General features: G+C 50.5%; 1 long non-coding RNA gene across 1 annotated transcript; it reads right to left on the reverse strand.

The window, feature by feature from the left end:
- On the reverse strand, positions 1–23,553 carry LOC122495686. The gene is made up of 3 exons (XR_006300538.1): positions 22,094–23,553; positions 6,480–6,670; positions 1–384 (listed from the first exon to the last, which is right to left on the reverse strand). It is a non-coding gene; the product is annotated as an uncharacterized LOC122495686 (long non-coding RNA).
- Between the last annotated feature and the right edge of the window lie 268 nt (positions 23,554–23,821).

The following is a 23,821-nucleotide window of genomic DNA, read 5'->3' on the forward strand; positions in this document are numbered from 1 at the left end:
TTTGTAGTCACCACCCGTCTCTTCACTCAGCCAAGAAAACAGGTCAGGTCTTTATTGAACTGCCTGCTTGTGACATGATTGACAAGTTTATCAGCTTCATTAAGTACTTGTCTTAAATCTGCACACGCATTCTGGAGGGCAACGGTTTCTTTGTATATAAGGGCACTGAGGAGACACAGCTTTGCGGTAACAGCTTGAATATGGAGACAGATTTCTCGTGTTGCCAGCCAGAGCTTCAGCCCATCCATGCCTACCCTAAATTCTTGCTTCCGGTCCATACCGCAAGTTATCAGTCAGTTGTCCGTACAAGCTGGCCAAAGTTGGCAGCATAAAATATTTTCATGGGCTTCTTCACTTGACTCATAGGCTGTCATACTGACAATCCTAAAAAAAAAAACCACCAGGATTCAGAATATCACTTGGGTTTGCCAGTTTTCAGTGACTCATTTCACTTTGTTGTACCGATAAAAATGGCTGCTCTATATCGGCTGCCATTTCTGTCATTTATTTTGCTGGACAGAGATATCTCGTCAGTCATTATGTTTACTTTGATCATCATTCTCTTTTTTTTTTTTTTTTTTTTTTTGGTGTCAGGACTGACAATTTGTCAATAAACTTAGCAGTTCCAGGCTTTGCAATTAAATATAATCATATGCATTTGGCTTCAGCAGAGTTTACACTTTTATCTCCTGATACGCTGTATTCTGGTTGTAATGTTAAGTTGCTCTGATCATTTTTATATGGTATTCCATGTACATTTCAAAATGATGCTTGATGTTGGATAAATTTATGCCAGAATTTAGGAGCATCTCCAAAATGTGTGATGCATGATAGCATTGGTTCATTTTCATTGCCAGTGCATTGGTAATCCACATTTCAAAGAATTACCACCACATATGTGTATGCGTGCTTTATTGTTCTGTTGTCATTTGCCTTGTTTGTGTCTGATATTTTTGCAACACTGACAGGCAGTTCCGATATTTATTCATGTGGTCATTACCCTCGTCCAAAGACAAATGCCTTTTTAAATCCCAATCAGCAGGAGTGCTCCCAAGTCCTTCACAATCTCCACCTGTCTTCAACCATTGGATTAGATAAAAAATAAGATCAGAATCCCAACTCCAGTGCACAATGATGTATTCTTACACATTGGAAACTAAACGATTGTCAATTTCCAAAAGGGATGTTTTGATTTATCTTTGAAAAGAACACACAACACATATAGGACTTCAGTGTTTGAAAATCCATTCTAGCAAATGGCTTTTTTTTTTTTTTACATAGCACTTATATGTTATTTACGTGTGTATTGTAGTCATTTTTATGATGTCACTACTCTCCCCACCACCTCCTGCCCCAGGAATGGAAGCTCCATGAAGTAGATTTTTGTCTGTTTAGATTTACAGCTGTATCCCCAGCATGTAAAATGGTACTTGATGGATACCAGGTGCTCAATCAGTATTTGAAGAATAAGGGAATGAATGGACCAGCAGTACAGACATAGGGTGCATGGAAGACCCAAACTCTTTCTCTCTCAGCTCTGCATGTTCAATGACAGCTTTGCCCCTGGCTGGTTTTGTGGTCACAAGATGGCTGCCTGAGACAGTTGGCATTATCTTGTCCACATCTATGAGGAAAGAGAAAACACTTGAGCGGGTCAACTTCCGTCTTGTGCCCTCCTGAAGGGGGTGGTAATATACATGCATATAGATAATGGCTTAAACTAATCAGGACCCATCCTTTCTCTGACAGCCAAGTTGAAGAGTTAGAGTGAGCATCTCCTGGACAGGTAATGGGCCATGTGGAGTTTGATGGACACCTGAAGTATGGAAGTTGGGGTAGAAATGGGTGATAGGAAGCCAATACTCTCTAGTACAACTCTATTGATTTTTAAAATATCAAATAGTTCAGGGGCACCAGGGTGGCTCAGTCAGTTGGGCATCTGACTCTCGATTTTAGCTCAGGTCATGATCCCAGGGTCATGGGATTGAACCCCACGTCAGGCTGTGCACTGAACGTGGAGACTGCTTAAGATTCTCTCTCTTTCTCCCTTGCCCCTCTCCCCTGCTCATGCACTCTCTTTCTCTCTCTCTCTTTCTCTCACTCAAATAAAAAAAAAGACCTACTATGTGCCAGGTACTGCTCTAGGCACTGGGATGCAGCAATGAACAAACTCCACCCTCATGGAACTTATCTTTTATTGAGGGGAGATAGGTAATTAATAGATTATAATAAACTATGTAGTATATCAGGGAGTGATATGTGCTATGGAGGAAAATGAAGCAGGAAAGAGGTTGTATGTAATGACTAGGGAAGAGGCAGCTGCAGATTTCAATAGAATGAGTAAGGAAGACTTTCCGGAGAAGGGAACATTTGAACAAAATTTAGAGATGAGGAATCAAGCTCACGGATATTGGGGAAGGGGCTGAGTTTAAAGCATTTTAAATTCCAGATACTTGCAGAACATCTAAGAGCTTTTCTCCCATAATTAAGTGATGATACATAATACAGATATTAGGCTCGGATCCCGCCCAGAATGGGAGATAGTAGGTTGCCCTTTTAAAACCGGGATCAACCCAGAGGGGCTGATCCCTGAAAAACAGATTAACAAAGACTGAAGGATTCTTAAACAAAATCTTTCCTGATTGCTTCATCAAATTTGAACTTTTAAATTTTATTTTTATTTAAATTCATGTTAGTTAACATATAGTGCAGTATTGGTTTCAGAAGGAGAATTTAGTGATTTATCACTTATATGTAACATCCAGTGTTCATCTCAACAAGTGCCCTCCTTAATATGGGTGCCCATCACCCATTGAACTTTTAAATAAACTTCTATGAGAGAGTATTACTATGTTCTACAAATTTGGGGCACTTAAATTCGGTTTATAACACTGGGTACACTGGGTAAAGCAAACTTTCCCTACCAGCCTTACAATTTTGGTGGAGGAAAGGAGACAATGAAAATATAAAATGAAAAATATAAGAGGTGAACACACACACACACACACACACACACACACACACACACACACTATCCAGAAAAGCCTTCCTGCCTGAGGAGTCACCAAGAGGTGACATTTGAACTGGGAGGGCAGGATGGGGGAGAGAACATTCCAGACCAAGGAAAGAGCATTGCTGGGGAGCAGGGGAAAGGACAAGAACATTCCAATGTTGAGGGGACAGGAAGAGCACAGGATAAAGGGCTTATGCACACTTTTCTCTCCAGAGATGAAGTAGATTGTCCTCGCTTTGGGAATCAGGAACACTGGTGAACATTTCTGTTTTGGACAAGGTCATTGGGCCATTATCTGGTGAGCATCTCCCTTAACCAAAGCACATGCCTGGGACCCATTGTTCTGCGAGAGGTTCAAGAAAGAGACCAGGGATGGAGATGGACGTTGGGAAGCCAACGGTGAGGACAGCTGTGATAAAGCGGGAAAATGCAGGGTGAGAAAAGATGGGGCAGGACTGAAGCAGCCCCACATGGGGTATGAGGAAGAGCTGGTGCTCTCCAGAGAAGTAGAGGGACTGGGTTGGAAGAGGCATGGGCCCGATTTGCTTCAGTCGGCCTGAGGAAGGTGGTACCTCCTTGAGGCATTTGCTCTTCTGGACAACTCCCTCCCGTGGAACTCTTTCCTCCCCAGTCTATGGATCCCCAGTCTCTCCTCTCCCTCCCATGCCACTCCAGAACTTTCCTTGGTAGAAGCTCTTCTTTGGCTTGATTATTGGATATTGACATCTCTTAGAATTCTGCCATGGCCCTCTTGCTTTGTACTTCAGCTGCAATTTCCCACTGCATCCAAGCCTATGGCCTTCATTTAGGCTCTTCCTGCTTTGGAAAGAAGGAGATGGATTGGAAGGAGGGAGGGAGGAAGGCAGGAAGAAAGGAAGAAGTGGAAAAAACTTCCAGAAAGCACTGCCACCCAAGTTATTGCTTCGTTGTCTTATTTTACTATTTTCAAAACTTTTTAGGGATTTGACCTTTGATTTCTAGAACTCAATGAAATATTGGCATGATAATAGTGTTTATTAATCAGGGCTCAAAATATCTATGGTACTTCATTTTTTAACCTGGCATTTTCTCAAAACTGAAAAGTACACAAGAAAGTCTGCACATGGGCTTGGCCAGGTGTTGGTCTACTTCTCTGACTCTCTTGTTAGAGTGCAGGCTGACCAGCACCCCCACCTTAGATCTATCTAGGCAAGAGGAGCCCCTGTCCTGGTCCTGTGCTCTGTGCCCCTTCTCGCTGGTCAAGGAGTCCACAGAGCCACAGGACCAAACCTATCCCTAGGCCATTCCAGATCCCAGAAATTCCTAGATCCCAGAATTTCCTGCCCCAAATGTCCCAAATCAACTCTAGGGCCTATGCATGGCCTCTTTTCTGGGCCAGTCCTCTAGAGCCACGGTGGTGCTCAGGCCTGAGGGTGGCCTGAGGCTCTGTTTGTAGGAGCGTGTGGCTGAAGCTTGGCTCTGGGCACTGGTGTCAGCCTGCATCCTGGGAGGCCCCTCCGGGTGTGCTGTTGAGCAGGGAGTGGGAGAAGAAGGGGCCGGGAGGGAGCCCTGCCCATGTTCCACATTCCAGTGCGAACTCCAAAAAGCCTGCTGGTTCTGAACTTGATCTGGGACTTCCAGGGCATTAGGAAGTTATTCGTCAAGGTAGAGAGAAACACTGCATTCTAATTAACTGTTTATGGGTTTAATCATTGAGAGATTGTTAGATATGCGTTACACGGGCCTCTATTTGTACTCTTGGCCCAGGTCCTGCAAATGTTAGAGGCATACCAGGTGCTAAGAGAGGAATGTGACTTTTGCAATATCGGCGAGTGGACCATTTTGAGAGAAGTCATAAAGAGGAAACTGAAGCACTTCCTCTGCCCACCCAGGGGCCCTGGGAGAAAATTATGCTATGCAATTTCAGAAACTAACAAATACTATTTCTGGCACTTCCTTCTAATGTATACGCCCTTCTCCCTATATATTCTCAGTAGTGTCAGATGTAAAACGGGCTCGCCTCACATCAGACCCAGAAGAAGTCCAAGGAAGTGCAAGCATTCCTGACTTAAAATAATCTGATAAAAATATTCTTTAATCTATTGGGAGATATTAAAATGCATATAAACATATTCTTTGGTATGAACATTACATTTCATTGATATATATATAGTGTGGGTGTTGGGTTATATCAGTGAGTGAAATCTGTTTTTAAAAATCTGGAAAGCTTTTGGTTCTGTGCTTCTGAGAAAGAGCTGCTGGAGCCATGTTCCAGGGTCCCCTCAGAGATAACACTGGTTTAAACTGCCACCTGCTCAATGGGCTTCCAAAGCTTTATCTCCAGCCCTGGACTCTCTCTCCTGAGGGGAGCTCATGCACTTGCCCAGTCAACACCTCTATGTGCCCCCCACCCCAACTCAACGCGGAGGAGTCCGTATTGGTATCCCGTGGCTGCCATAACAAATTAGCCCATTCTTGGTGGCTTACAACAACAGGAATTTTAGTTTTTCACAGCTGTGGAGGCCAGAGGTCTGAAGTCAAGGTGTCAGCAAGGCCACGCTCCCTCTGAAGGCTCTAGGGGAGGATCCTTCCTTGCCCCTTCCAGCTTCTGGTAACCCCAGGCATTGCTTGGCCATGGCTGCCAAGAATCCAATCTCTGCCTCCATCTTCACATGGCCTTCTCCTGTCCCCTCTGCGTCTCAGATTTCCCTCTGCCCTTCCTGTCATTGGATATAAGGCCCATTCTAACCCTAGGATGATCTTATCTCAAGATCCTTAATTACATCTGCAGAGACTGCTCTTCTAAATCAGGTTACATTCACAGGTTCACAGGATAGGGTTGGACAAAGGACATGTCCAAGTGGATAAACCACTATTTAACTCACTACATGATTCATCGCATTCCTTCAAAACCAGTTCCTTCTGCCAGCTCCGTCGAGGGTGGGGAGGGGTGTACCCACGTTTCCCAAGTTGACATGGGAAGTCACCCTTAGACCATCCCCTGCGTCCCCCCCGTCCCCCGCCTCATATCCAGTCAGTCACCAGGGCCGTCGATTCACTTGTGCTAGCGCTCGAATCCGTCTTCTCCCCTCTGGTTTCCACGGCCACCCTTACTAGCCTCCTTTGTGTTTTTCAAACTCCCACCTCAGGGCCTTTGCATGAACTCTTACCTCCCTCTCTGGAAGGTTCCATCTCTTAAGCTTCCCAGGCAGACTCACCCTTTTCACAGAGCTCTCAGGTCAAGTGTTAGGGCTTCTGAGAGGGCTTCCCACCCCACCCCATGTACCTCAAATAGCTCCTAGTGATTCTACCAGGTCACTCTACTTGATTCTTCCAACCCCACCCCCCCCACCCCCAACACACACACAATCCCATCAGGACAGTCCTGTCTGTTCACTTCTGTAACCCCAGTCTCAAAGATAGTGACGTGCGCATATCTGTTATCTCTACTGAGCTCCTTTTCAGATGTCAGTATGCACGTACTTACCACTTCTTTCCTCAGAAACCTCTCTCAAAGTCAGCAGTTCGCCAAACTCAACTCCAGCGGACCACATTGCAAACACCGCTTCCTTGTTCTTTCCGTGGTAGTTTACACCTGTGTTTCCTCCTCCCGGATGCTTTCTCCTCCTTGACCCCCGAAGGAGGGTGAATATATCATTTGTCTTCCAAACTGGGCCGCTATTTAAAGAGACAAAGGGCACTAATGAATTATTACGCCAGGCTAACCGTCATAAACTAAGACTCTCCCAAGGCGAACCCAGACGTATGGTCTCCCTGCCTCCAAAACCTCCCTCTCCCTTCCGTGGCTGTCTATCCTCAGACTCCTTTTCCTCCATCTACTCTTTAAATGTGTCCCGGGCCGTCCCCTGCTGTCGTGCTACACCAGCTCCCTGTGTGACCTTACCAGCCGTGACTCAATCTGTCTACACGTCCCCATCAGTCCACCGTGTCTTGATTTCTGTACTCCACGTACAAACCCAGCTGCTGGCCAGAAGTCTCTACCTGGATGTCTCAGCAGCAATTCCACATCGACATCTAAACCAAACTCATGCTCTTCAGCCTCAAACACGTTCTCTTGCTGTTGATGAACGGTAAATGGGTGGGGGGCGCGGGTGGGCGGGGTATGGAGGAAGTGGTGGTTAACAGCATAAGTTCTAGAACAGGTTCTAGAGTTATGGCTGCCTGGGTCCAAAGCCACAGCCTAGCCATGCGTGGTAGGGCCATTATTTAACCTTTCCAGGCCTCCGTGTCCTCACCTGTAAAGTGGAGACAGAGGTGCCTGTCTCTTAAGTCGGTTGCGAGGGTTCAATGAGACAATAAGGCCAAGAGCAGATGTTTATAGGACACCACACGTGCTGGGCATTTCTATGGGACCGATGTGTATTATTTCATTTAATCCTTGCAACAGCCTCGTGAGGTAAGTGCCATTATTTATCATTATTACTGATGATGATGATGATTTAAAAAACAATAGAAGTAGGCTCCAGGCCTGCGTGGGGCTGAAGTCAAGAGTCGCCTGCTCTACCTACAGAGCCAGCTAGGCGCCCGGGGAAGTATCGTGATCATGCCTCCTTTACAGAGGAGGAGACCGAGGCACAGAAAGGTTAAGTAACTTTCTCTGGCTTAATGACAGAATTGAGCTTCAAATTCAGCAAGTCTGGCTCCAGAGACCTTTTCTCAAGCACCTTGATGTCCTCTGGGTGCCAGGTGCTTAGCACAGTATCCGGCATATAATAAGTGCTCAGCAAGTTATTTCCACTTTCCATCCAGCCCACCAAGCCATCTGCCCAGGAGAAGGCCTATTTTCCCTATCCTTCCTCATCCCACGTCTGTCAAGTCCTGTCAACCACATTTTATTTTATTATTATTATTTTTTAAATTTTTTTTAACGTTTATTTATTTTTGAGATAGACAGAGACAGAGCATGAACGGGGGAGGGTCAGAGAGAGGGAGACACAGAATCCAAAACAGGCTCCAGGCTCTGAGCTGTCAGCACAGATCCCGATGCGGGGCTCGAACTCACGGACCGTGAGACCGTGACCTGAGCCAAAGTCGGACACTTAACCGACTGAGCCACCCAGGTGCCCCATCAACCACATTTTAAAGTGCTAGGTGCTTCTCCCAGAATTTGCTTATTTAATTATTAGTCTATATTCCTAGTTCATTGCCCAATGACAATTGATATTGAGAAGTCCACTAGCAGGGGACCAGGTGTGAATGGAAAGACCCAGATCTCTGCCTCTAGCTTGAGGCTTTTCCTGCAAACCTCAACTCTGCTTTCTTAGAAGCCTGATGCTGCACTGCTGTAAACACAAGCCCGGGCCCACATGCGGGAGGATGAGAGATAACATGGCGTGGGGATGGGCCGTCCCCCCTGGGGCCACCTGACCAGCCAGCACCCAGCCAAGCCAGCAGCTGGCCACAGACACATGAGTGGACCTGGCCAAGGGCAGAAGAACCACCTTGCTGAGCCCAGACCAAACGCTGACCCGCAGAAAGGGAAGTTAAATACATGGCTGTTGTTTTCAGCCACTAAATTTTGGAATTGCTTGTTATGCAGGCAAAGCTAACTGATCCGCTTAGATGTCCTGTTAGCTTAGGCTGCTGTAACAAGATGCCACAGGCTGGGGGCTTAAATTTGTTTTCTCATGGCTCTAGATGCTGGAGTCCTAGACCAAGGTGCCAGCAGAGCTGCTCTGTGGTGAGGCTTCTCTTCCCGACTTGCAGATGGCACCCTCTTGCTGTGTCCTCCCATGACCTTTACTCTGTGCGAGCCCAGAAAGAGAGAGAGATCTCTGGTGACTCTCCCTCTCCGTATAAGGACATCAGTCCTATCAGATTCGGGCCCTGCACTTATAACCTCACTTACCCTTAATTACCTCCTTAGAGGTCCCATCTCCATATACAGTCACACTGGGGGTTGGGCTTTGACATAGGAATTTGGGGGGCACACGACTCAGTCCCTGACAGGTATCGATCATCAAGAGGAAGTCGGGCCCATGAGAGCTGCTAAGATCACTTGAGCTGAGTGTGAGGGGGCAGAGGAGACCCATCAACTAAGGACAAACGCAGGGTAACGATAGCCTTCCTGGGGCCGGCAGAGGATGATGAGCCTCAGAGGGGACGGGCAGAGGACGGACACACAGGAGAAGCAAGCGAGGGCTGAGGAGGCATGGAAGCTGAGCCTGTTTGTAAAGAGGAAATGAGCAAGAGAGTCCAGTGCAGTCGACAGAAGTTAGGGACCAGGTGGTTTTGGCCAGGTCCTTGGTGGACTGAGGAACAAAAGGGAGATAAGGCAATGAGAGAGCCGATAAAGCTTCCAAGAGGCTTGGATGAGAAGGAACAAGAGAAATCTGGAACACAGGATCAAGAGGGGTTTTTGAGGACAGAGGGACTTGTGCATCTCTGTGCAGCAAGAGGCGAGAGCTAGAAGCAGGAGAGGCTCGCAATGACGGAACAAGGTCTGGAGGAGGCAGGGAGCAGCTGACAAGAACTAGCCTGTGTTAGCACTTGCCAACGTGCCAGGGCCGTGCTGAGCTCTCTGTGGGGCTTATCTCATTTAGTCCTTCCGTCAACTCTATGAGGTAAAGGCAAGGATGATCCCATTTCCCTGATGAGGAAACTGAGGCACTGAGGAGATTAAGAGACCTACCCAAGATCACACGGCCTGCAAGTGATATAAATGGGATTTGAACCCTGGCAACCTGACTTTAGAGGCTAGGGGGATCTGACCTGGATTTCGGCCCGCTTCTAAAATTAACAGGAAAGCGGTAGGGACGGTGATAGCAGATCGGTAGGGGGCAAGAATCTGATGGAGATCATGTGCTCCCGGCGGCCTCAATTTTGTTTTCCGGTAGCAGACAGGGAGCTGAGCGTTATGCCTGGGGTCAGGAGGGAACATAGAGGGAGTGAGGAAGGCCCAGAATAGGAGGAGGTTGAAGACGACAAGACTTCAGGCCCGCTACTCGTGCCGGCGAGTGGCACTGATCTGGGAGTCCCAGTTGGTAGCGGTGGAGGCGGCATTTCTCCAGCGGCGCTCCGGGGTCAGGAGAAGGGAGGAAGGGGCACTGTGGCTGCCGTGCCAGGGTAGGAGGCTTGCCGAGGGGGTGCTGCCAAAGGGTGGGGGAGAGGGCCATGGCTACTGGTGGGAGACCGCGGTTCCCGACCCTGGCTGCATTTGAAGGCACAGGAGGGCTGAGCCCCGTCCCGTAGCAATTACCCCCGAATCTCCCGAACTGGGCGTGTGTTCGTGGTCCCCGGTGAGGACTTCTGATTCCATTCCAGTAGGGAGTTGAGGCCGAGGCCGGGAGGGTAGGGAGGAAGAGGTACACGCGGAGGAAGGGAGTGGAGGAGCGTGGAAATGGAGGTGTGAGGGCTAGCAGGGGAGGAGGGACACCTCGAGGTCTGAGTTCTGCCTTAAGGGCTGGGAGGGCTGCAGACTTTCTACCCCCTCTTCCACACCCATAGTCCTGGGGCCAAAACAGGACGGGATTGTCTCCAACGTTTCCCTTCATCCTTAGAACAGAGACCTCCGAGGGGCTGGACTAGGGGAGGCCTCAGGAGCTGCCTGAATGGAATTTTCTTCCCACGTGACCAGTCCAGCCCGGAAGAGCCACCCAGGAGGACATCAAGAGTGGGTTATCTGCAGGCCTGGGTATGTCCCCCAGCTGAGGAATTTCTCAGGGAAAAGAAGAGTGGGGAATGGGTGAGGATGGCTGAAAATAGGAGAAGTATATTCATTTTATCCAACCAATATTTATTGAGGTCCAGGCACGGAACTTGTGCCATATTGCCAGGCAATATCTAAACAGGACAGGTAATGTGACCTTGGGTGGCGCTTCCCAGAGCCTTCTCTGGGATGGAAACAGTGTCCCTTTAAAAACAAACAAACAAACAAACAAACAAAACAAGGTGGGGTGGGGAGGTGGGATCCAAGTGCAGATAAGTTTGGGACACATTGGGTTACAGAGAGTTAAACGGATTTACTCCCTGCAGGACTTCTCAGAGCCTTTAATCTGTTAACGTGTTCTGAGACTCTCCAAGAAGTGGAGAGGCTAGCATCATCCTAGCATGCTTGACCCCAGGTCTCTGTCATTCCTGGCCGACCTTGAGGAATGAATGATTCATGGAACATGCTTTGGGAAGTGTGATATGGTGGCAAAGAGCTCAACTTTGAAGTCATAAGACCTGGCTCCCGACGCAGGCTGTGGTGCGCGTGACCTTAAGCAACTTGCTTATGTCCATTTTCACATCTGTAAACTAGAGCTCCTAGTGGCTCTTTCCTGAACTTGTCGTCAGGAGTAAATAATGCCCCTCAAGCACTGAGTGCGGTGCCCGGGCACACAGAAACCACTTGCGGAAAGGGCACTGGCCTGGTTGGGGAGATCCTGGAGCCTGTGTTCAAGTTCTATGACGTGCTGGCCTGAAAAACTGACTGGGGACCAGGAGTCAGAGCTTCTGTCTTCTACCTAGTTACTTGGACATAAAACCCCAATGGCTTTCAAAGCCTGCGACCTGACCAGAGAAAGAACAGTCAAGGGGAGGAAGGCAGGCAAGGGATGGGGGAGGAGGAGGGAGAGACTTCTGTTTCCATTCCTGCCCGAGGGAAAGAGACTATGGGAATCTGCTGGCGATGGGCTGCTTTGGCTTCTTGCAGAGGGTGGTGACAGGGAGGGGAATGGCCAGCCAGCACCCCTGCCCCCGGGACCCCAGGACTGTGACTGTGCGAGCGGGCACACAGGAAGCCACTCCAGGCCAGGCGGGTGCCGAGCAGCTGTGGGACTTGGCCCCCATCCCAGCAGTGTCCTTCCCGGAGGTGACGCTTCGAGAAGGAGATTTCCAGAAAAGCTCCACGGCCCTGCTTCTGGCTGACGTTAGTGCCTCTGGAAGGCTTTGGGCTTGGGGGGACTTCTACCTTAAGGGACGACTGGGGAAAGGATGTCCCTCGTCCAAGTGCTCTGTCCCATTTCTTTGGGGCCCTGCTGACGTGGGAACAGACGACGGTGTGGAGGGGGAAGGCATCCGAACTGGGAGACATCGCGTAAGGAGGGCACCCCATCCTGCAACGGGGGTGCTGCTCCAGAGGCCCTGGGGTATGTGCCCGCTCCCCGAGGTTCCAGACCCCACCTCTCCACTCTGGCCCCTAGTAACCAGCCCCCATGGCCTCCGTGACACACAAAAGGTCTCTTTTCATTCTCCTGACCTCGGGGGTGGGGGAGGGGAGAGAAGTGCCACCAGGGGACACCTACGGAATAACCGTGATCTCCATTTCACAAGACTCGGAGGTCAAACATCGTGCCTGAGGTCAACAGCCACACCAGAATTTGAACCCACATCCTGTTCAGCACCACGGCTTGCCCTAACCGGGAGGTTCGTGCAGGATCCCCAGTTTAACCTCTGCCTATGCCCTGGTTGGCTGCAAAAACAAAAGAAAACAAAACCAAAAACACACACATGCATAAATCAGTAGGACATCTCTGATGGAAGGAAGGTGAATCCTGCTTTTTGTCCTTTCGTAAGGAAAAGACAGAATCGCAGAGCCCTGGTTCACAGAGCTCGGTCAGCTGCCTGTGACCAGGACCTATCGGTTTTTCCAGGAGCATACCGCATCACCACCAGACGGTTCAGACAGGCCCCCCCTTCCCCTGGCTTCTGGGCTGCCCCCCCCCACTCCTCCAGTCTCTTTTTCTAGCCAGGGTGGGGCCCCTGGGGCTCATGGCCTCGGGCCCAGAACTTGCCTCGCCTCCTTTCTTGGCAGCTGCTAGCCATCTCTGCAGTTTTTGGCCTAGTAAAACCCTTTTTCTGCCTGCCCAGGGGAGAGTTTTGATTGGCTTCAGCTGGGATGACCTCATCCTCTCCAGAATTTGGGGATGTTCCCATTTTCCACTGCTCCACCTTCCTCCGCCCCCGCCCCAACCCGCCCAAGCTGTGGAATCCCCCAGCCTCACTGGAGAAGGCGAGCATGTGCCCTGGATTCCTGCCCTCTCCCCACCCTAGCGCTCCCGCTCCCCCGGGCTGTCTTTGCTGCCCCCCGGCTTTGCCCCAGCCCCTCCTGCACATTCCCTTGGCCCTCCGATTCTCCTATCCCCTCCGCGGGCCCCTGCTCTCTTTCCGGGGCTCATGGAAAACTTCATGATTTAAAATAATCATCTTACCCTTGTGCCTGCCCTTTTTGGTCTACATTATCTAATTTAATCTTCACAATGATCCCGTGATATAAGGATTCTCCGGTTTAGGGGTGAAGAAACGGAGACTTAGCTGATGTAACCTACTCCAGACAATCTGTTAGTGTGGATGGAGTCGGGGGTCCACACGTAGGTGTGTCTGGCTCCAAGGCCGCGACAGAGTGCTTGTCACATTGAGAGACGCTGCTGGCTGTGCTCACATGAGGGATCCTGCCAGCCACACATCTGGCTTCCCTGGAAGGCCCAACAGCAGATCCCATTAGCTCTACCTTCCAAACGTTTCCAAAATCTGGCCACGTCTACCGCAGCCCCTCGGCTGAGCCACCTCTGCCTCCCACCGGAATTTACTGAGATCCCCCACCTAATGGGTCTCCTGCCTTCACCCTCCCTGGCCGTTCTCCACACAGCAGAGTGAGCCTTTAAGGTGTTCCCTCTGATCATGTCTCTCCTCTGCTCAGAGCCTTCCAGTGGCTCATGTCTTAGAGTCGATGCCAAAGTCCCCACAGTGGCCTAGAAGGCCCTCCACACCTGCAGTCCCATTATCCCTCCACACATGACCTCTGATTTCACTCCTTACTGTTCTCCCTCTCTGCTGCAGTTCCACCAGCCTCCTTGCTTGTGCTTCAACACGGACAGCAAGCTCCTGCTTCAGGGCCTTTGCACATGCTGTTTCTGCTGTCTGAAAGGCTGACCCTCAAATAGCTTCATGACTCAGTCCCTCACCTCCTTCAGGTTTTGCTAAAATATCACCTTTTCGGTGAATCTTACCCTATTCGCCTTATCCCCTCTGTCCTGCCCAAACCCTCTCCACTGCCTGCTTTTTCCTCCCTATAGTACCATCACCCAGTGACATTATTTTACTGATTTATCAGGTAATTATCTGCTCCCCCTGCTAGAATGTAAGCCTCATGAGTTTAAACACTTTTCTCTTTTTTTTTTTAACTGCTATATTTCTAGTGTCTAGAACAGCACTTGGCACATAGTAGTTTCTCAATAAATCTTTGTGGAGGAGAGGGAGGGAGAAAGATGTTGGTCAGCTCATTTCGAGTGGTGCAAACAGAAGGGAGTCTGGACAGGCCTCTGAGCATCCTGGCCAAATGTTGGGAAAGCTCAAGTTTGAGGCCCATCCCCCAAACAGAAGTAACCTGTGGACACTTAGTGCTGCTTCTTTGCAGCTTCAGGACCTAACTTTGACTTGAGCCCCTGGAGAGGCCAGTCCCAGGGCAGGCTCTCGGGAAGCAGACTCTGGGATGGAATTGAGTGTGGGGGCTCGTGAGGGCGTGCTCTTGAGGGCAACACCCAAGGAAGGGAGGGGCAGGAAGCTGCAGTGACTTGGAGACGTTGAGCTCTGATTTAGGCCCAAGGACAACCTCGGCAGACAGCACGGGACTCTGGAACTAACATAGCCCCTAAGAATTGCCGCGTAGTAGGCTGAAGCTCTGGGCCTTTATACCCCAGCCTCAGCCCATCACCGGCTGGGGGCCTGGCCTCGGCCTCGTGATGCTCTCTGCAGGGAGGGGCTCCCCACAGCTGGGGCGGCAAGTGCTTTCTGAAGGGGGGTCTGGGCGCACGGCCGGCCGTGCCACCACAAGACCCTCAGTGCGCGTCTGCCTTATTCACTGACGACCTCACCCAGCCGGAGGGGTCCCTGAGACCCCAGAAAGGAGTTAGGTGGATCCCAACAGTACCCCAGTCGGGTGTGATGCAGTCCAGAGCTGGCCATCTTCTGGCGAGAGAACCAACCAAGACAAAGTCTAAATTGGGGCTATACGGACGGTGCTTTTTTAATTAACAGAAAAAAAAAAATTGCGGGAGGGGAACACTCCTTCAGTAGAGCAGATGTCCGTCCGTCCCTACGTGGCAAAAAAGACTTGAGCCATCGGCGTGTCCCTCCAGGAGAAAGCATAGAAAATAAGAGATTCTACTTAGGAAGTCCTCGAAAGTGGTAGGTGGGCTTTGTCCTCTAGAGTCACGGGTCCCATGTGATAGATGTGTCCTACAGGAGAGAGGCTGGTAGCCAGGAAGAGCCGGGAAGGAGGCAGCATAGGGTTTGGCTAAGAGCTGGCGTCAGACTGCCTACGTTTTGAATATCGGCTCTGTAACTCTTTGGAGGGGAGATCTTCAGAGGCGACTGGACTGAACTGTGTCCGCTTCTCTCCCCCCAAGACAGGTCCTAACCCCGATACAGAGAACGGAGTCTTGTTTGGAAATAGGGTCTTTACAGAGGTAATGGTCAAAATGAGGTCATGACAGTGGGCCCCAGTTGAATACGACCGCTGTCCTTTTGAAAGGGGAAATTTGGACTCAGGCACGCACCTGGGGAGAATGCCGTCGAAGATGAAGGCAGAGGGGCGCCTGGGTGGCTCAGTCGGTTGGGCGTCCGACTTCGGCTCAGGTCACGATCTCGCGGTCCGTGAGTTCGAGCCCCGCGTGGGGCTCTGGGCTGACTGCTCAGAGCCTGGAGCCTGTTTCGGATTCTGTGTCTCCCTCTCTCTCTGACCCTCCCCCATTCATGCTCTGTCTCTCTCTGTCTCAAAAATAAATAAACGTTAAAAAAAAAATTAAAAAAAATAAAAAAGATGAAGGCAGAGATTGAGATGACGTAACCACAAGCCACGGAACGCCACCGGATTGCGGGCAAACGTCGAAAGCTAGGAGAAAGATGCGTGGCACAGGTCCTCCCTCACAGCCCCCAGAACCAGCCCTGCGGGCACCTTGTTCTCAGACTTCCACCCACCAGAACCAGGAGGCAAGAAATTGCTGTTAAGGGGCCCGGTTTGTGATGCGTTGTTACGGCAGCTGCAGCAAACCAATATACGGTAAGTCTCTTAAGCTCGCGGATTCTGATTCTCTGCTTTCTCACCTATAACACGGGGATGATACTACCTCTCACAGCAAATAAAATAAATACAAGACTTTCAGTAGAGCATCATTATCGAGAGCAAATAGACACTTAAATCACACCCCTTATGCTCAGCGCTGATCTCCAAGGAGTGATCTTGAACATCCCTGTTTGTTTCAGAGAAAGGGAAGTCATGAGACCAAGCATTGCCCCACTTCTAAAGTGGAAAGTGAACATAACTATCGTCAATTAAATGTGTACTGTTTATTATAGCTAACCTACCTTGCCTTGCTATGTTATAAAGGTTGTGAAGTTGTGGGTGTTGTTTAATATGTGATACACACACTTAAAAGTTCATTGCAGGCCTTTATATAATCCATGTGATGTGTGTATTTTGTAGGGCCTGGAAAATAATTTTACTCTTTTGAATAATTGTGGAGATTTATAGTCACTATGGCATTGGTTTTATGGTATATTTTTTGGCTGTATTTATGATTCATTTGTTTAGGAACCTCCAATTGTAACATTATTCCTTTTGGAAGATTTTCTACTTCTCCTTGACACCTTAAAATGTATCTTTCTTTCCTCTTTGCTTCTACAGCGTGTGTTGTTAATTTTGTATCGTAACAACATCTACCACAGCTAAAAGCTTTTATTGGGGGGTGGGGATTGTGAATGTGACATATGCTTATTTTCTTAATTTCAGAAAAGATAGCAGAGTATAAAAAAGCAAATAACGTCTCCCAGAATCACCACCTCTTAGAATATTTCCTTCTTGTCTTTTTTCTCAATCGGAGCATAAATAAGTAGTTCATGTGTAAGAGGAACAGGGGGGAGTAGAGAGCTGTGTCTGTGGCAAAACCGGATCAGGTGTGGGCTTCTGTAGGGAAGTGGTGGGGCAGCTGCCAGGGGCTGATGCTCTAGAAGGAGCGAGGAACCTTCTGAATGAGGGCTCGTCCCATGGGGACGAGTGGTCAAGCAGATGTCTTTGCCTTAGTGAGTGAGCCCTCGTCATTAAAGAAGGGCCGCATCTGAATATAATAACCTAGCTCAGCCTGAGAGCTCAGAACCTATGGAATCAAGTCTGGGTCATGTGGGGAAGGGGGTGGGGAGGGGTTCCTGACGTGGTCCAGCCATGTCAGGCATTGCAGAGTTGTTTCACTGAAGAACAGGTCCTAGACCTGCTTCATCATCAGCCTTAGGTGCCCAGCAGGGGTGTGGTACATATTACACCGGGAAGAGGGGGAAGCGATCATGGAAATCACGTGTTAGCGGCAATGCCTGGACTTAGACATGAGCCCCATGGGAAACACCCATGGGAAACTTCTAGAAACACTTGGTATGAGCTCGCAGAGGCAGATGGGAGGAAGAACATGCAAAACTCAGGTGCCTTTTGCCGCGATGTGTTGCTCCATGACTCTAGCCAGACAGTGAGACCACTGAGAGCACAGTCATGTCATATTTAACTTGACTCCCGTCACCTAGCTCATTGCTTGCCTGGCATATAGTAAGTGCTCGGGGCATGAAATTTTTGCTGATTAAATATCCTCTTTTAAATATCTTCTTTTTGATAATCTGATTTATGACATGGTTTCCAGGAACATGCTATGGTTAAAAATGGGACTCCCTGACCAGAAAAATGAAGTCAAGATGCTGCTCACAAACTTAGCATCAATGAATCTTGGCATTCCCTTCCCCCAAATTCTCTGGCTCCCAGAAACCCATTACGTTCAGCAGCACTGGGATTAGAAAAATGCTGGAGTTTTCCATCAGCGAATGCCCTTGAGCCCTGACACTTTTCCTCATTATTTAAATGGATCTAGGAATAGAAGAGAGACCAGAACCAACCAAGCCACCTCCTCAGATGGACAGGAGCCTGGAGACCTGGCCTTTGTTTTACTGGTGAACTGGGTGTCAGCCATGTGTCTGGCACTGTGCTGGATATCCCAGGGGTTCTAGACAAACAGATCTCAGCCCTTGTCCCTGGGGACTTTGTCACTAGCGAGAGAGATTAACTGTTGCAAAACCTCTGTACCACAGAGCTGTTCAGGGCAGTGTGCAATCAGGGAGCAATAGCACAGATGAAGTGGCCAGAAGGATCTAGTGAGACAGAGACCCTGGGGGCCAGAGGCAGGAGAAGACTTGGTGAAGAAGGTGGGGAACGAGTGGGCGTGGGGGACAGGGTCATCTTGAGGTTGAGAAGGAAGTCAGCTAGCAGGGTTCCCCTCCAGCTCTACCCTGTCACGCTGTGTGCCCTTAGGTTAGTTATGTCACCTGTCGAAGACTTAGTGTCTATAAAATAGTTCCTACCTCGCAAGGCTGTTGAGGAGTAAACGATATGCACAAGGTGCTTAACAAAGTGCCAGGCCCAAGATAAGCACTCAATAAATGTCAGCCATGGCTTTTGTTATCAAGAAGAGTGGGTGAAATTTGGAGACGGCTAGGGATTGGGAGGCCTGACCAAGCTTCTGGAGTAGTTCAGTTCTATTTATTTATTAAGCACCAACTATGTACCAAGCATTGTGCTTGGCTCTGGGGTAGTGGAGACAGGGGCCCTGCCCTTAAAGAACTGACAGGCAAGCTGGATACAACAAATAGGCAACACTCCCTGTTGTGTTCCCCACAATAAAGCAGGGAGTGTGTAGGGTCGGAGGAGGTCATGTGGCCAAGGCTACAGGTAGCCAAGGAGCCCTTTCCCAGGTGGAGGATCTCAGCTGAGATCTGGGTATGAGCAGGAATTAGCCCACGGGTAGAGGAGGGCCGGACAGGAGAAGAAAGGGAGAGTCTTGAGCAAAAGGAAGAACATTTCAATCATCTGGAGAGTTCAGTCCATTCAGGCTGCTACAAGTCAGCTCAGTGTGTCTGGATCCAATTAGATGGGGAGGGAGGGAAACCGGTCACCAGGGCTCTGAGGCCAATGGAGACCCTGAAAGGGAGGGCCATAAACTCACTGGTGTCTTCCGAGGATTACCTTAATGCCCAATGGGAGGAGACAAGGCCAGAGGAGACAGACCATGATATTTTGTAATCATCCAGGTGAGAGACTGGGGTGGCCTCAACTAGGGTGGTGGTGGAAAAGGGGACAAGGAGACACATTCCAGAATTACTTAAGAGCAAAAGTGACGGCAGCTCTTTCTGCCCCATGGGCCCTGCCCCCATGCTTTAATAAAGATCACCTTTTTCGCACTGAAAAAAAAAAAAAAAAAAGTGAATCCTGGTCCTCGGGATCTCCCACTTCCACCACACTTACATCAGGCACGTGAAAGACAAACACGTATAGACCACGGCAGATAAGTAGCAATGGAGGTACGCAGGACACTGGAAGGGTACAGGAGAGGGCTCAGCGAAGGCTGACAGACAGGGCCAGGCCACAGGTAGAGGCTCCTGCCAGAGGTGATAGTGGTGGCCTGGGAGCCACTGGGCAGGGTGTGGACTTACGCTGGTCCTCGGGATCCCAGCAGGGTCACACTTGATGGTATGGGTTGTAGGGACCTTCTGGGAGCCCCCCCCCCCCCAGAGGGAAGGTGGGAACGGAAGTGGAGTACAGAAGGAAGCAGCTGCCTGCAGGGTTCATCGGAATGGGCGGGGGTGGGGGGGCGGGGAGCGGGAGCCCAGAAAGGCAGATGTGCTGCTCTGGGCCCAGGGGAGAAAGAGGAGGAGGAGTGAGCAGGAGAAACTTCGCAGGAAGTGACTAGGCTGATGGAGGGAAGGAATCCACTGCGGCTCGGGGCATGAGACTGAAGCTGAGGCCCTGTCCAGACGGTGCGGCCAGAACCAGGGCACTCGGTACCCAGCACAGGGAGGTCAGCGCCACGGCTACCCTTTCCTGGGTGCCTGCTGCCGCCAGACCCAAAGCCTGCAGACGGGCAGACATTGTGACACCATTTCCTCCTCACCACCACCACCACCGTCCATGCTGCTGTTCCCCACTTTACGCACGCGGCCACCGTGGTTCAAAGAGGCTAAGAAACTCACCAGGCGCGCAAGTGATGGGAAGCCGTGAATTCAACACAAACCTTGAATGCTGACTATGTGAGGTAGGGTTGAGCATTAAGTCCATGGATGTGTATAGAGGACATGGAACAGTGGCCGGGACAGAGGGGGCATTTTCCAAGCGTTCCCCGTTGTTATCATGTCGGGACACAGCGTCAGGCCCTGGATATATTGTGGTTAACAAAACAAGAGATTCCTGCCCCCGTGGACCTTAGCGTCCCGTGAGGAAGACAGACGTAAAGGAAAGATGCAAGAAAACATAACGCAGATCACAGGAAGTGCCAGGAAAGAAAATGGACTCTATGTTACAAAGTGCCCAGTTTGACCCCAAAGCCCAGGCCGCTGGACCACGAAGGGCTGAGGCATTAGTGGTCGGGGACTGATTCTGATGCAGGACGAATCATGGTGGCACCTCCACAGCAGGGTTCCTTTACGGGAAGAAGCAGAGACAGACTAGAGCAGTGGTTTTCAAACTGTTTTAGCTGAGGAACCTTTTCAAACCTTTAGCTGAGGAGCGTAAGCATAAGCCAAATCCAGTGAGCAAACAAACACAAGCTCGACTGCTCTGACTGAGGGCCGAACTGCCCCCCGCCCCGTCTGCCTTTCCATTTCCATTCTCCACAGCCCAAGAGGGGCTCCACCAAATTCCCAGCAGGAACGCCATGGGATCAGAATAGGACTTAACATTAAATGAGCACTTACCGACAGCTATCATGACTTACGCTGTCTCATTTCATTTTCTTTTTTTTTTTAATTCTTTTTAACGTTTATTTATTATTGAGAGACAGAGCATGAGCATGGAAGGGGCAGAGGGAGGGGAAGACACAGAATCTGAAGCAGGGTGCAGACTCTAAGCTGTCAGCGCAGAGCCCGACGCGGGGCTCAAACTCACAAACCGCGAGATCATGAGCTGAGCCGAAGTCAGATACTTAACCGACTGAGCCACTCAGGCGCCCCTCATTTCATTTTCCCCATGACCCTATAAAGTCATCTTTTTATAATGAGGAGCCTGAGGCTTAAAGGGGTTGATAACATCAACCAATCAATGGCAGCTTGAAAGAACTGCTTGGCGGTCACGGTCTGGCGCCTGCCCAGCTGTGTAGCCCCATGGCTGCCACCCCCTCACACACACTCACACGTACACACCCACACACACACCCACATATACGCTGCAACCACACTTCCTTTCTTTAAATCACAGGTACCCATCTCGCATCCCTGGCCTCGGCACACGCTTTTCCATTCTTCAACCAGTATGTTAGTCTCTTATTGATTCTGTAACAAATGATCACAAACAGTGGCTTAAAACAACACAAATTGTCTCATACTTCTGGGGATCAGAAGTCTCCAAAGTGGGCCAGCAGGGCTTTGCTCCTTTTGGAGGCTCGAGGGGGAGAATCCATTTCCTTGCCTCTTCCAGCTTCTAGAGGCTTCCTTGGCTCACAGCCCCCTTCCAGCAGTGCCATCACTTGACCTCTGCTTCCATCGTCACATCTCTGACTCTGACCCTCCTGCCGCCTTCTTATAAGGCCTCCTGTGATGACATTGTGCCACCCAGATAATCCAGGAGACTCACAGCTTCACTCCTTAATAGAATCACAGGTTTCTTGCCCTGTAAGGTAACACATTCCTACGTTCTGAGGATGAGGATGTAGACATCTTTGGGGGCCATTATTCAGCCTGTCACACCTCATAACCCCACACTCATTCTTCACACCTGAGCCTCAAGAGCATGTCCTCAAGGAAACTGTGTCTGACAGCCCAGAGGAGACCTTCTGGAGGTGGGGGTCTCACAGCAGCCTGTGCCTCTGCGTCACAATGCTCGTCAGAGTCACAGTTTGGCGTTTGTTTGGACCTTATTTGATTAAGGCCATGACTCAAGAGTGTGGGGAGCTGCTTGGTTTTTCCATTTGTGTTTTCAACAGAGTCTGACACACAGAAGTGGCTCGATTAACATTTGCTGCATAAATGGATGAACAAATACAGGACCCTGCCCGAGGCAAGTGGCAGAGGCAGGATTTGAACTCGTGCAGCCGTTTTACAGAATCCCATCCTGTAAGCCTTGCACCCTCACAGCCTTACCTCGCGCAGGCCTGCCGCGGGGCTCAGGCGCAGGGGGCATGTGAAGTCACCTCCAGGACATCCCACCAGGTCATGTGGCTGGCGGGCCAGACCACGCCTGAACACCTCCAGGGGCACCAGTCTGACGTCCAGTGATTTAGGACATGGGGTGGGGGTAGGGTAAGAGTTCCGTAAGCCCTAGCCACGTGGGACTGGGGGCTACGGAGGGACGGGCAGCCGCTGGAGAGGCAGCAGTTAGGGGGGTGGCACGAGGCAGGGGCGGAGGGGGAGCCCGTGGGCACGCAAGCGGGAGGAGGGAGAGAGAGCCCAGGGCAGCGCCTCGGGCAGGCCCACGGGGAGAGGCTGAGGGGGGGGGGGTGCGATGCCAGCGAGGAAACGAGCTGTCAGAAACTCGGAGGCGGCGTGGGAAAGTGCAGTGTCATGGAAACCAGGGGAGCGAGCAGGTCCATCCGGGAAGAGGCGGCAGCCGGAGCATCGGCGCCGCAGGGCGGGAGCGGGAGTGGGAGGCCCAGGGCCACCTGTCCTCGCGGGGCAGGCGGGCTCGGTCGACCTTCAGCAGGGTGGTTTCAGCAGAGGGCAGGGGAGCCGGAGGCGGAGGCGGAGGCCTAGCGGCTTGCAGGGTTCCGGAGGCAGCAGCGGACCAGACCGCCCGTTTCCGGATCTGGCAGGGGGAGCGGAGGGCGGTTGCTAGGAGGGGCGGCGGCGGGACGGGAGCGCGCGTGTGGGCGCCTGGAAGCGCCTGGGAGGAAGCAGTGGAGAAGCGAGAAGGAGGGCACGTCGTGGGCGTGCACCCGGCTGGACGGGAGAGTCCGAGCATGAGTCAGCACCCGGGGCGCTCAGTCCGTGAGAGGTGGGAGCCGCCCGGGCACTGAGACCAGCTCCTGGCTCCCGCCCGGGTCAAACCGGCATCGCGCTTGGGGCGGGGGAGCTAAGCTTTTCTCCCTGCAGGTGCGAATTCGGATTGCTTTAGAGAGGACCCTGGAGACCTGGGGCTCAGGCCCCTGAACGCAGAAGCCCAGCATAGCCTCCTGCTCGGAGGCCGAGTGCTCCCCAGGTTCTAGGAGACCTCAGAAGGCCCCACGCCCTGGGCTGGGAGCCTAGTATGAAGCCACTGGGGAGGGACTGGATGGGAGTGTGTAGAACCTCCTGCCCCACTCCTCTAAAAGGTTCCAGAACTGCTCTCCCCAGCCCAAGGGATCCAACAGCCATATGTTGAAGACGTGAGCCCAGTTTTGCACTTTCCACTCCTTTGGCGGGCTGGCGAAGCCTATGGACGTTTTCGCAGGATAAATGCATAAAATATATCAAAATACCAACAACATCTTTCACAGAACTAGAATAAATCTAAGCACAGAAGACCTCGAATGGCCAAAAGGATCTTGAGAAAGAAGAACAAAGCTGGCAATATCACAATCCCAGATTTTAAGATATACTACAAAACTGTAGTATTCAAAATAGTATGGTACTGGCCCAAAAATAGACATATAGATCAATGGAACAGAATAGAAAGCCGAGAAATAAACCCGTGCTTTTATGGTCAATTAATGTAGGACAAAGGAGGCGAGAATATACAATAGGGAAAAGATAATCTCTTCAACACATGGTGTTGGGAAAACTGGGCAGCTACATGCAAAAGAATGAAACTGGACCACTTTCTTATGCCATACACAAAAATATATTCAAAATGGATTAAAGATCTACATGTGAGATCTGCAACCATAAAAATCC

The sequence above is a fragment of the Prionailurus bengalensis genome, chromosome F2 (genome assembly GCF_016509475.1).
Source record: "Prionailurus bengalensis isolate Pbe53 chromosome F2, Fcat_Pben_1.1_paternal_pri, whole genome shotgun sequence".
Classification (NCBI taxonomy): Eukaryota; Metazoa; Chordata; class Mammalia; order Carnivora; family Felidae; genus Prionailurus; species Prionailurus bengalensis.